The 14,520-nt window shown below is 37.3% G+C and overlaps 1 non-coding gene across 1 annotated transcript; it reads left to right on the forward strand.

The window, feature by feature from the left end:
- The first annotated feature begins 2,225 nt into the window (after nucleotides 1-2,225).
- LOC118922105 (U6 spliceosomal RNA) lies at nucleotides 2,226-2,331 on the forward strand. Its single transcript, XR_005028639.2, has one exon. It is a non-coding gene; the product is annotated as a U6 spliceosomal RNA (small nuclear RNA).
- Nucleotides 2,332-14,520: the final 12,189 nt, after the last annotated feature.

A 14,520-nucleotide genomic window follows, 5' to 3' on the forward strand; every position in this document is an offset into this window, starting at 1 on the left:
GTGATTTTATTTTCTCTGGTGACATCTGTTTAGTCTTAGGTGTCCTCCCTTCTAGAACAGTCCCTCTAAAATACCCTGTATAGGTGGTTTGTGGGAGGCAAATTCTCTCAACTTTTGCTTGTCTGGGAATTGTTTAATCCCTCCTTCATATTTAAATGATAATCGTGCTGTATACAGTATCCTTGGTTCAAGGCCCTTCTGTTTCAGTCCACTAAAGATATCATGCCATTCTCTTCTGGCCTGTAAGGTTTCTGTTGAGAAGTCTGATGATAGCCTGATGGGTTTTCCTTTATAGGTGACCTTTTTCTCTCTAGCTGCCTTTAAATCTCTTTCCTCATCCTTGATCTTTGCCATTTTAATTGTCATGTGTCTTGGTGTTGTCCTCTTGGGTTCTTTCTGTTAGGAGTTCTGTGTATTTCCATGATCTGTTCGATTATTTCCTCCCCCAGTTTGGGGAAGTTTTCAGCAATTATTTCTTCGAAGACACTTTCTATCCCTTTTTCTCTCTCTTCTGCTTCTGTTTCCCCTGTAATACGGATATTGTTCCTTTTGGATTGGTCATACAGTTCTCTTAATATTGTTTCATTCCTGGAGATCCTTTTATCTTTCTCTTTGTCAGCTTCTATGTGTTCCTATTCTCTGGTTTCTATTCTATCAATGGCCTCTTGCATCTTATCCATTCTGCTTATAAATCCTTCCAGAGTTTGTTTCACTTCTGTAATCTCCTTCCAGACGTCTGTAGTCTCACTCCAGGTGTCTGTAATTTCCCTCTGGACTTCATCCCTTAGCTCTTGTATATTTCTCTGCATCTCCGTCAGCATGTTTATGATTTTTATTTTGAATTCTTTTTCAGGAAGACTGGTTAGGTCTATGTCCTTCTCAGGTGTTGTCTCTGTTATCTTGGTCTGCCTGAAATTTTGCCTTTTCATGGCAATAGAGATAGTTTGCAGAGCTGGCATGAGTGATGGCTGGAAGAACTTCCCTTCTTGTTTTTTTGTGGCCTTCCTCTCCTGGGAGGACAGCGACCTCTAGTGGCTAGTGCTGGGCAGCTGCATGCAGACGGGGCTTCTGATTCTTGCCAGCCACTATGGAGTTTATCTCCGCTGTTGCTATGGGCGTGGCCTGCCTCAGGCTGCTGCTCGGATATGGTTGTGCCGTGTTGGATGGGGGACGGCCGGGAGGCTATTTATCTCCATGAGGGGCCTCCATGCTCCCTGCTGCCCAGGGGGTTAGAGTGCCCAGAGTTCCCCAGATTCCTTGCCACTGGACTAAGTGTCCCAGGATGCTTCTGTCCGGCAGTGGGGTACCTGTCCCTTTAAGACTTCCAAAAAGCACTCGCTTTTCTTTGTCCCCAGGGCGCCGGCTGCAGGGACCCGTTCACAGGTCTTACTATCCTGTTTCCCTAGTATCCGGGACCCCACACATGCACTGTGTCTGCACTCTGGTGCGGATGGCTAGGGCTGACTATTTAGCAGTTCTGGGCTCCCTTTCCCTCCCGGCTCCGACTCCTCTCCTCCCACCCGGAGCTGGGGTGTGGGGCCCTCAGGTCCTGCCGGGCCGGGGCTTGTATCTTACCCCCTACGCGAGGCGCTGGGTTCTTGCAAGTGTGGATGTGGTCTGGATGTTGTCCTGTGTCTTCTGGTTTCTCTTTTAGGAAGAGTTATCTTTGTTGTATTTTCAAAAATATATGTGGTTTTGGGAGGAGATTTCTGCTGCTCTACTCACACTGCCATCTTGGCTCCATCTCTAAGCATTTTCTATTTTTAAAAACTCAAATTTTGTCTCCTTTCTGCTAGCCCTTAAAACCCTTTTATTTACAGAAACCTGTAGAATCTTAAAGCACAAATTGACTTGTCTTCATGAATTTTAAGTCCTTTTTTGTAAACTTATTTTTCAGTCACCTCAATCTATATAAGTGTCACATAGACTAATGAAATACCAAAAAAATTAAATATGAATATGACTTTCCATATTATATTTTAGGTCTCTGGTAATATATTGTCAGAATAAGTATACCAACACAAACACACACAGTCTTCTGAAACATTTCATTTTATACAACCCCAGCTTTTTAATTCAAATTAACAAGAAAGATTTCAAATTCATTTGGAAATGCAAAAGATCTAAATAACCAAAACAATTTTATAAAATAAAAACAAAATTGGATAATTCATATGATTTGAAGAATTACTGTAAAACTGTAATAATTAAGATAGTGTAGTATTGTGCTCGCTTTGGCGGCATATATACTAAAATTAGAACAATACAGAGAATATAGCATGTCCTCTGCACAAGGGTAACACTCAAATAAGCAAAGTGTTACATATAAAAAAAAAGATAGTGTAGTATTGGCATAAGGATGGACATAAAGATCAATGGAGCAGAATAGCAAATCCAGAAACAGATCCACACAGTTATGATTCAGGCAATTGATTTTACTATACAGATACTTTAATAAGGGAAGGATAGTCTTTTCCATAAATAGTAATGGAACTACTGGGTATTTGTGGATGGAAGAAAGCTCAACCCTTACTCCATACTCCATATCATGCATTAAAATTGACTAAAGTGGATCATAGTCCTTAATTTGAAAGGTAAAAATACAAACTTTCTGAAGGGTAAAATTTCTTAAGACTGTGAGGTAGCAAGTATTTCATAAATCATAAATAATATGAAGCAAGAAGAAAAAATATTGATAAATTAGACTTCATCATAATTAAGTCTTCTGCTCTTTGAAACAGACTCCTAAGAAACTAAAAAACTGACCATATGATGAAATGTTCTATGTCTTATGATCAATGTCAATATCCTGGTTATGATACTGTACCATAGCTTTGCAAGGAATTACCACTGGGAGAAACAGGGTACATGGGATCTCTCTGTATATTTCTTACAACTGAATGTTAATCTACAATTATCTCAAAATAAAGTTTAATTAAAAAAGAGCACCCAACAGACTGGGAGAAAATACCTGCAAAATATATATCTGACAGTGTGTACTGCACACACACATAAAATCTTTCAATTTTAGGCCTAAAAGTAAGAAAACAGATGATCAATAAATGGAATAAAATTTTGAACAGACCCTACAAAAAAAATGTTGTGTGCAAATGACAGGAAAATATGTTCAGCATAATTATGTATCTATGAAATTTACAAAACCAAGAAGAAACAATAAACTGAGAGCTGAACACTGGTATAGAATTCTGCATAGGTTTCAGATGGGTCTCTGGACAGCATACAAGTGGAATAGATCAGTCTTTGAAAACTGAATTAATTTTTGAACCGCAACCCAAAAATTTTGGCCAGGAAGTGCATTACACACTTAAAAAGTTGACTGCCAGCTAAAATGGAAGGTTTACATAGGAACCAGACTCTCTATCCGAAATTGTACATTATGTTCAAAAGCCACAAAATCTCAACTCCAATGAGAAAAGTAAATCATAAAACAGCAACACTGACATGACAGAGACATTGGAATTATCTGACAAGGATTTTAAAGTAGCTGTCATAAAAATGCTGTAATAAGCAATTGTGAACAATCTTGAAAGAAAAGAGAAAATAGAAATTCTCAGCAAAGAAACTGAACACATAAGGTAGAAACAAGTGGAAATCTGTAAAAATGAAAATGCAATAACTGAAACAAAAATTCGATAGATGGGCTCACTCACTGAATGGAGATGAGAGAAGAAAGATTTAGTGAACTCAAGGAAATATCAATAGAAACTATCCAATCTGAATGACAGATAGAAGACAGCCTTAGGGACCCATAGAGCAAAAACAAAAGGTCTGAGTTTATGTCATCAAAGTCCCAGAAGGGGAGGAGAAGGAATGTGGAACTAAATAAATATTTGAAGAAATCATAACTGCAAACTTTCAATACCTAGCAAAAGACACCTGCAGATTCAAGAAGCTGAGTAAACGCCTGACAAGATAAACCCAAATACATTCCTACCAAGATGGATCTGAATGAAATTTCTGAGAATTAAACACAAAGAGACATCCTTGAAAGCAGCCAGCAAAAAATGAGGTTACCTTGTAGGAGAATAATGATTCAAACAACAGAGGCTTTCTCATCAGAGACCACAGAAGCCTTCTGCCACAACATTTTTAATGGGAAAGCATCTTTAAAGTACCAAAAGAAAAGAAATGTTAGCCCCAAATTCTTTATTCGGAAAAAAATATCCTCTAAGGTGAAGATGAAATAAAGACACTCTCAGATGAAGCAAAATTAAGAAATTTGTTCACCTGCAGATCTTCTCCAAAAGAATGGTTAAAGAAAATTCTTTGGACAGAAAGGAAATGACAAGAAAATTTGGAATATCAGAAATGAAGAAAAACAACAGAAAGAGTAAATATACAACAATATAAATATATAACAATATACTTATTCCTCCCATCTTTAAGTTTTTCAAACATTTTCAGTGGATCAAACAAAAAATGGTAACATTGTCTAATGTGATTCTCAATGTAAGTAGAAGAATTAAGACAACTGTATTATAAAGGGGGTGGGTCAAGGGGCCAGAAAGCTCATAAAGCTTCTGCAAAATCTTTGAAATAGTAAAATGTTGATGCCAGTAGAAAGTGATATGTTACAGAGATTGAGAGAATGGATTACCAAAAAAATTTAAAAAAAGACCAAACTATATGCTATATATGTAAAGACTCACCTAAAATATGATGATATAGGTTTGTTAAAGTGAAAACTTGGAAATATCATGAAAACACTAAGCCCATAAAACTGGAATGACTATATTCATATCAGACAAAGTAGACTTCAAAGCAAAGAAAATTACCAGAGACAATAAGAACATAACATCATTTTTAAATGGTCAATTCATAAAGAAAACATAACAGTCCTAAGTATGTGTATATCAAACAGTGGACACTCAAAATACATGGAGCAAATCTGACAGAACTGAGAGGAGAAACAGACAAATCTATAATTATAGTTTAGGATTTCAACTCCCTTCCCTCAGTAATTGCTAGAAGCAGTGAACAGAAAGTCAGTGAATATATAAAAAGTTGATTGAAAACCATCAATCAACAGGATCTAGCTGAAACTTATTGAACATTCCAACTAATGACAGCAGACTATGTCTTTTCAACCCCACCTGGAACACCAAGATAGACTATGTCCTGGGATGTAAAGCACATGAAAAATATTAGAAGAGTTAAAACCATATAAAATATATTCTCAGGCCATGGGGGAATTAAACTTGAAAGCAATAACAGAGAGATAACAGGAGAGTCTCCTGACCTTGGAAATTAAACTATCCTACACTCAACATTGCAGTGGTCAAAGAGGAAGCGTAAAAAAAATCTGAATGAAAGTGAAAATACAGGACAATTTCTACATAATTTAACTAAAGCAGTGCTAATCAGGAAATTTAGAGCATTAAATGTTTATATTAGAAAAGAAAAACTCTCAAATCAACAATCTAAGCTTCCAACACAAGAAAATAGAAAAAGAAGGGCAAAATAAACAAAGAGCTAGATGTAGAAAGAGAACAATAAAGCTAAGAGCAGGAATCAAACATTGAAAACAGCCAAATAAGAGAGGAAATGAAACCAAAAGTTTTGGGTTTTTTTGAAAAGATAAGATTGATAAACTTCTAGAAAGACTGACAAAGATAAAGGGAAGATACAAATTACCAGTATTATAGATGAAACAGGAATTCTAACCACAGAAGCTGCAGACATTAAAAGGATAATAAAAATAATACAAACAAGTCTATACACAGAAATTCAACAACTTGGACAAAATGGTCCAATTCCTTGAAAACCACAAATGCAAAGCTCAGCCAAAATGACACAGATCAGTTAAGTACACTTATATTAAATAAAGTGAATGTGTAGTTAAACACCTGCCAAAAAAAGGAAATTTCCAGACACAGTTGTCTTCTGGTGAATCTGCCAGACATTTTAAGACAAAATAACCTATGGATCTAGTCAAACTCATAGAAGCTGAGAGTAGAAGTGTGATTGCCAGGGCTGGGAGGAGGGGGAAATGGGGAGATATTGCTCAAGGGCTGCAAAGTTTCAGTTACACAAGATGAGTAAGTTCTTGGAATCTAACATACTGCAATGTGACTATAGTTAACCATATTGTGTTGCACACTTGAAATTTGCTGTGAGAGTAAATCTTAAGTGTTCTCACCACAGTAAAAAAAAAGAAGGAACGAAAAAGAAAACTAATTATGTGAGGCAATGGATATGCTAATTAGATTGTGGTGATTATTTCACATTGCACATGTATATCAAAACATCACATTGTACTCCTTAAATACATACAATTTTTGTCAGTTATACCTTAGTAAAACTTGGGGGCAAAGGGTGGGTGGGGGGAGGTGAAATAACACCAGTTTGACACAAACTCCTCCAGAAAACAAAAGTGGAAAGACTACTTCCCCATTCATTTTTAAGGCCAAAGACAAACAAGGATAGTATTTAAAAAAAAACTACAGACCTATTTTCCTTAATAACATAGACACAATTTCTCAAAAAAATACAAGAAAAATCATACCCATAACACATAAAAAGAAAGATACACTACAACCAGGTGTGGTTTATTCTGCAAATGCAAGGCTGGTTCAATACATGAAAATCAACTAAAGTAATCTGCAATTATGACAGGCTAAAGAAGAAAAAACAAACAATCATATCAGGTGATGCAGAAAATGTATTTGAACAAATCCAACATCTATTCATAATAACAACTCTCAGCAAATTAGAAATAAAAGGGAACTTCCTTAATCTGATTTTAAAAAAACTACAAAATTACTAAAGCTAACATCACATTTAATGGCTAGAGTCTTAATGCTTTTCCTTTAAAATTAAGACCAATGTAAGGTTGTCCACTTTTCCAAAATATTTGTACTGCTGGAAGTCCTGGCCATATCAATAATGTGGAAAAGAAAAGTCAGACAAATTGGAAAGAGAAATAAATCCATCCTTATTTACAGATTGCATGATTTTCTACATAGAAAAATCCCAAGTAATCTACCAAAAAATTCCTAAAACAATTGAGTTTAACAAGATCATACAATATAAGGAAAATACACAAATATCGATCTTATTTCTATATATTAACAGAAAATATTGGGAACAGAAATAAAAACATAATACTATTTACAATTGCTCCAAAAAAATTAAATCTATCAAAAACATGTGCAGGAACTATGCCCCCAAGAGTGAGGATTTTTATCTCTTACTGCTTGTTACTGTCCCAGCATACAGAATGTCTGTCACACAGCAGGTTTTCAATAAATGTTTGTTTAATGAATGCATGTTTGATCTATTTTCCATTAAGACATGAATAGCAATTTCTTAAGCATCACTAATAATCAGTTATCAAAAATACATGCTATGACAACACAAAGAAATAAAAGGCACCAGATAGGCAAGGAAGAAGTTAAACTGTCCCTGTTTGCAGATGAGATGATATTGTACATAAAAAAACTAAAGAATCCACTCTAAAACTACTAGATCTAATATTTGAATTCAGCAAAGTTGTAGGATACAAAATTAATACACAGAGATCTGTTGCATTCCTATACACTAATGATAAACTAGCAGAAAGAGAAATCAGGAAAACAATTCCAATCACAATTGCATCAAAAAGAATAAAATACCTAAGAATAAACCTAACCAAGGAAGTGAAAGATCTATACTCTGAAAACTGTAAGACACTCATGAGAGAAATTAAAGAAGATACCAATAAATAGAAACACATCCCGTGCTCGTGGACAGGAGGAATTAATATTGTCAAAATGGCCATCCTGCCTAAAGCAATCTATAGGTTCAATGCAATTCCTATCAAAATACCAACAGCATTCTATATAAATCAAGTATAAAAACCAAACAAATAATCATATCTGACTTGATTGTTTATAGTTCATGATGCGTGATCAAAACTGAAAGTTTCTGTGATATGACTGCCCTGCACTGTTCACCATGTAAGAACTTATTCACTATGTAAGAACTTGTTCACCATGTAAGAACTTGTTCATTGTGCTTCAGAAGATTGGAGACTGTTGAAAATTAGGCTTGGGGTTGATTAATGATTGTGCATTGAGTCCCCTATACAGAATTTTATTGTTGTTAACAACCATTTGATCAATAAATATGAGAGATGCCCTCTCAAAAAAAAAAAAATACCAAGAGCATTCTTCAACGAACAAGAGAAAATCATTCTAAAGTTCACATGGAACCACAAGAGACCCCAAATAGCCAAAGCAATCCTGAGAAGGAAGAAGAAAGCTAGGGGGATTATGCTCCCTGACTTCAAGCCCTACTACAAAGCCACAGTAATCAAGACAATTTGTTACTGGCACAAGGACAAACCCATAGAGCAATGGAAAGACTAGAGGGTCTGAATATTAATACCCAAGCATATATGGTTAATTAATATATGATAAAGGACCTACGGACATACAATGGGGAAATGACAGCCTCTTCAACAACTGCTATTGGCAAAACTGGACAGCTACATGCAAGAGAATGAAACTGAATTATTGTCTAACCCCATACACAAAAGTAAACTGAAATTGGATCAACTTTTTCCTGAATGCATCTTCTCAGGAAAGGGAAACAAAATAAAAAATGAACAAATGGGACTACATCATGCTAAAAGCTTCTGTACAGCAAAGGACACCATCAGTAGAACAAAAGGCATCCTACAATATGGGAGAATATATTTGTAAATGACATATCCAACAAGGGGTTAACATCCAAAATATATAAAGAACTCAAATGCCTCAACACCCCAAAAGCAAATAACCCCATTAAAAAATGGGTGGAGGACAGGAACAGCACTTCTCCAAAGAAGAAATTGAGATGGCCAACAGGCACATGAAAAGATGCTCCACATCGCTAAATATCAGGGAAATGCAAATTAAAACCACAATGAGATATCACCTCACACCAGTTAGGATGGCCAACATAGAAAAGAATAGGAACAACAAATGCTGGCAAGGATGCAAAGAAAGGGGAACCCTCCTACACTGCTGGTGGGAATGTAAACTAGTTCAACCATTGTGGAAAGCAATATGGGGGTTCCTCAAAAAATGAATAATAGAAATACCATTTGACCCAGGAATCCCACTCCTAGGACTTTACCCAAAGAAAACAACTTCTCAGATTCAAAAAGGCATATGCACAGCTATGTTTATCACCGCACTATTTACAATAGCCAAGATATGGAAGCAACCTAAGTGTCCATCAGTAGATAAATGGATAAAGAAGATGATGTACATATACACAATGGAATACTATTCAGCCATAAGAAAGAAACAAATCCTACCATTTGCAACAACATGGATGGAGCTAGAGGGTATCATGCTCAGTGAAATAAGTCAGGCAGAGAAAGACAAATACCAAATGATTTCCCTCATTTGTGGAGTATAACAACTGAAAGACAGCAAAACTGAAGGAACAAAATAGCAGCAGACTCACAGACTCCAAGAAGGAACTAGTGGTTACCAAAGGGGAGGGGAGGGCAGGAGAAGGGGATTGTGGGATATCAGGATCGGTGCACATGGTGTGTGGGGGGTAATAGGGAAGACAGTGTAGCTCAGAGAAGACAAGTAGTGACTCTGTGGCATCTTACTACACTGATGGACAGTGACTGTAATGGGGTACAGGGGGCTCAATGATAAGGGTGAATGTAATAACCACATTGCTTTTCTTGTGAAACCTTCATAAGAGTGTATATCAACGATACTTTAATAAAAAAAATACATGCTGTGGGGTGTTGCGGTAGATGTGAGAAAGGAGCGTAAACTGGTACAGTCTTCCTAAGGACTGTTTGTCAGCATTTATCAAATATTTAACATGTTTACATTTTAACTAGGTAAGTCTATCATTTTGGCATTTGTGCCAAATAAATAATCAGACGTATATGCAAAAGATGTGTGGACAGTGATGTTTGCTAAATATTATTTATAATACTGAAAATTGGAAACTGAATATCAATCATGAAGAGATTGATTAAACATCCTACAAAAGAGCTATGGGAAAAAATGATACAGGTCTAAACAGTCTGATTAGGAGACAAGTTGAAGTGTAAAAACAAGTTGTAAATAAGTAGTAACCATGCTTTCTAAAAATGCAGTTAGGGCTAGCATAAAGCCTAGTTAACCAGCAGAGTTAACCATCAGTTAATATTCGTTTTACTTGGAAGAAGGGATAGAGGGAGTTTCTATTATCCCATCAAGCACTGCTGTATTGTGATCAAAGTGAGCATGTATTTAAACTTTTTAAAGAAGCACTTAAATATATTTACATTTAAAATAAGCAGGAATAACTCAAGTGTTAAAAAAAAAGGACTTAGGTAACAGCCTTCCTCAGCACAGAACTTAAGGGAGATGAAATGTCAAGTTGCAAAGCTTGTTACAAAAAGAATAAACGTATCGGGTTGGCTTTTTCCTACACCGCCACAATTAGCATTACAAACACAAGAATTTTTATCTAGAAAGCTGCATTTAATGAAAAAGAAGGGTATTTATTAATAAACCAAGTACGTTGGTCATGGAAAATACGTTTTTCATCTTCCCATAAAAAGCCCACATGACACCTAGTGGGATCACATTTTTGTTTTGCAAAGGTGGAAAACCCCGTCTGACGGAGGGGTTACAGCCAAGACCGTCGGGTACAGTCCGGCACAACACTCCGTTCTCAGCTGCGCAAACTCAGATTCCCTCCGTGTTGTCGGGGAGGGACGGGAAGGGGGGCCGCCGGACATCGGAGCACGGGAGCCGCGGGAGGCCACCGCCCCCGAGGGCCAGGCTGCGGGGCTCGCCCCACACAGTACAGCACAATACAGCAGTGCTTTCCCGAGCGAGGCGGGGACGCGCACAGACCCCGGTCAGAGCCGCCGAGCGAGGCATTTGGACGCTCCCAGTCTCAGGGCTTTTGGGGGACGCTCCCAACGGCGGCGGAGCGAGGCGGGCGGACGCCGAGGGAGCCGCGGCGGCGGGGCTGGGGAGCAGCGGAGAAACGGGTCACCGACCGCCGCCGTCTCTCGCGGACACGACGCGGAGCGGGCTGAGCGCGGCCGGCCGGGAGCGGGGCGGGGAGGCTGCTGAACAGTAAAGCTTTCCGCGCGTGTCACAGAGACGCACTAACTTGCTGACAACTCTATTCGTTTTTTCCCCAGTCTGACTGGGATCCAATTTTTAAAATCATTGTCATAGAAGAAACGATTGGTGCTGCGAAATAATGGTGATCAGATACATGCTCACTATATGTAACACAGTAAAGATATTCCTATAAATGCACGTTTGTCTTTAATTTGGTTTAAAAATTAAGACGCTCTCATAAGGTTTAAGCAGCGTCATCTCCGGAAAATGCATGGTTTGCTTGCTAACCGTTTTCTCCTTTCGCATTGTGTGTATTATATGTTCTGTATTTTTGAGATTTGCTTATTTTTCCCCCTTTACTAACATGGAATCACTGGTCACAGATACATTCTTTTATAGCATTCTGCTGCATGTTTCACACCTTTATTCCAAGAAATGGTTGTACCTTGACTCCTCTGGGCAGCTTTGAGTTTAAGACACATCGAGAGAGAGAATCCTTGGGGTTTTTTTTTTTTTTGTATTCCAAAAAATCATGGTATTAGAGAAAATAGGCAGAACCAAAATAAAACAGGCATTGTTTGGGGTCTCAGAATTGCAATTTGGGGAGCAGATTGAACTAGTAACCCAACTGTGACACACATACTCTCCCCTCCCCACCCCAAAAAAAGTCAAAGGCTTTTAATGACAAAAGGGAATGTGTCTATGATGTTTAAACTTTGGTGGTGTTGGCAGAAAACTAATCTTAACTGAATGTAACTGGTTGCCAGGCCATCACTAAGCAAAAGCTCTTTCTGTAGCAAGTTGCAGGTGTTTGTGCTAAGTCCTTATAACATTTGTATTTGGCCTGTTCAAAAGTTCATGGTTCCATCCATTACCAGGTGCATAAACCCCTCTCATTAATGGTCTTCTGGATGAATTAAAAAACCCCTTTGTTAGACAGGAAAATAAGTATGAGCAGAGTGGAGAGAGAATTAAGACGAGTAAATCTCTCTAAAAGGGACTCAAAGAATTAACCAGTTAAAACTAGAGAGCCAGAAAAGACTCACAGAGTTAATGAGTTAATCAGCTGAAGCTCCAAAGGCCAGGAGCAACTTGGAATGTTCAAACATTCCCCAGATAAAGAAAAGTACCTGAACACAACCCATGTCTTCCTTTTGTCAATTAGATCATGCCATGCTAAATGACCCAGCTTATTCTTTAACTTAACCTCTATACTGCTTTTTTCTCCTCCTGCAGCCCCTAATCAAGTAATTTGTAGCCTGGGCAGAAGATAAGCATCATGATCAATTTAGCAAACAAGCCCAGATATAAATGGCATAGTAAAAACAGGAAAAATTCCATCTTAGAGCTAAGATTACATTTCAAAACCCATGAAGTCAAGAATTAATATATTCTTTAGCAAACAGATAGTAACTCAGACATTCTTGGGGGCAGGGCAAGCAGTCTTGATTGATATGTTCCCAGAGGGAAGCTGCTATCCTGGTGAGGAACTGGGTCAATAAATTCCTTATGTGAAGCTAATTTTAATTTTGTTGAATTGCTTGGAGGACTGATAATAGAAGAGATTTAATGTCTCTCAAAGATAAACATCTTGAACCCACTTGACAAGTCTACACCCCTAGCCCTTTGTCACATTCCTGAAAAAATCCTTAAAAGAGGGTACCCCCAATCTATCAGGGCGCCTCTTCTCTGGGGCAGCCCACACTCCCTTTCTCCAAATGTGCACCTTTTTACCTGAAATAAAACTTTTCCTCGGCCTTTCAGGGCGCGCCTCTCCCTGAGGTCGCCCGCACATTCTCTCTCTCTAAATAAAACTTAAACCTTTCTGGGTGCCTGTCCTCCCTGATGTTGCCCACACTTTTTCTATCTTTAATGGGTAACTTTAAATAAAACTTTTACTTTGCTTCGGTACTGTGTCTCTGCCCTTCAATTCTTTGTTGTGGCAGGGACAATGGAGGAAAATAACACCCCCAACACCTTGACATTAAGTGGCCCCATTTCATTTCACCTTTCAAAACAGGAAAGTAGAAACTGATAAAATGAGCATACATATATACCAATGAGACAGGGACCATGGGTGTAGTCAGAGTAGGGTGAGGGCCTCTGGAAAAAGACCCTTACCAAATCTCCATATTAAACAATTAAGCAAAGTCAGAATCACATTAATTCTCTAAAGTAAAATATCAAACTAAGAATACAAGCATTCTTCAGTGAAGATTAGTTAAAACTAAAAAGCCAGGAGTAACTTGGCCTGGAATGTTTGAACATCTCCCAGATAAGAAAATGCCTCAGCACAGCCCATCTCTCTTTGTGTCAATGAAATGAGGCTATTGTAAAATTTACTTTAGCCTGCTAAAAGGCTCAGTTTATCTTTAACTTTACCCAGATGCTGCTTTTCCTCCTCCAGCCCTAATCAAATAATATATAACCTGGGCAATTAATATAGCAAGCAGGCCTAGCCGTAAACAACATAGGGAAGGCAGGAAGGATTCCATCTTAAACATAAGATTGCATTTTAACACCCAAGAAGTTAAAAAGTCAGTTTCTTAGCTTACTATTTAACAAACAGACAATAACTCAGCCCACCTTGAGAGCAAGACAAGCAGCCTTGATTGATATGCTCCCAAACCAAGAAACTGCTATTCTGAGAATCAAAGCAGCAAATTTCTTTTTTTTTTTTTTTGAGATTATGGAAATCAATTTTATTTTTAATTTTCAGAAGCAAAAGATCTGTAACATTTTACACAAATTGTTAATAAGACTTAGTTGATATTTAACCTCATAACTAAAGTTATAAATTAAAAACATTGTTTTATATTTTCTTTTCTCAAAAATACTCAAATACATTTGAATTGCATCCTTTAGAAAATAGACTAAAAGATACTTGCACTTAACAACTATGAAGAATATTCTAACACATTCATGTTTTCAATGCCACTTGAAATATTGAGTTATATGTCATTTAACCTATGTCACAGAATTAAAAAATAACAAAACTAAAATAATTGGTTCTCTAATCTTCAGTCCTACAAAACACCACTTCTCACAATGAGAAAGCAGGAAATAACATACAAACAAAAGAGCTAACCTGAAATCATTTATCCACTTTATCAAAAGATAAAGGTGTGGTAGATCAGCATAACAAGAATAATTTATTTTTTACCATTTAACTTTAAAGATAATAAATAAAAATAATGTACAATCCCATCAGTATATATGAAATTCACATTACATTTTTCCTGTTTCTTAAGGAAAGAAAACAGCGTGAATGATTGAGAGGAAGATTAGTAAAATTTTAGTACTGAAAGACAATTTTGCTATCACTTCCCAAGAAGTATCCATAGGACCCTTTTAGAAAACAGGTTGCTGTCCATGCCCCAAAATGTGAGATTAGATGATCCTAAAAAAAAAACTAAAATCATTTTTTGTACTTATTCAG

The sequence above is a fragment of the Manis pentadactyla genome, chromosome 3 (assembly GCF_030020395.1).
Source record: "Manis pentadactyla isolate mManPen7 chromosome 3, mManPen7.hap1, whole genome shotgun sequence".
Classification (NCBI taxonomy): domain Eukaryota; kingdom Metazoa; phylum Chordata; class Mammalia; order Pholidota; family Manidae; genus Manis; species Manis pentadactyla.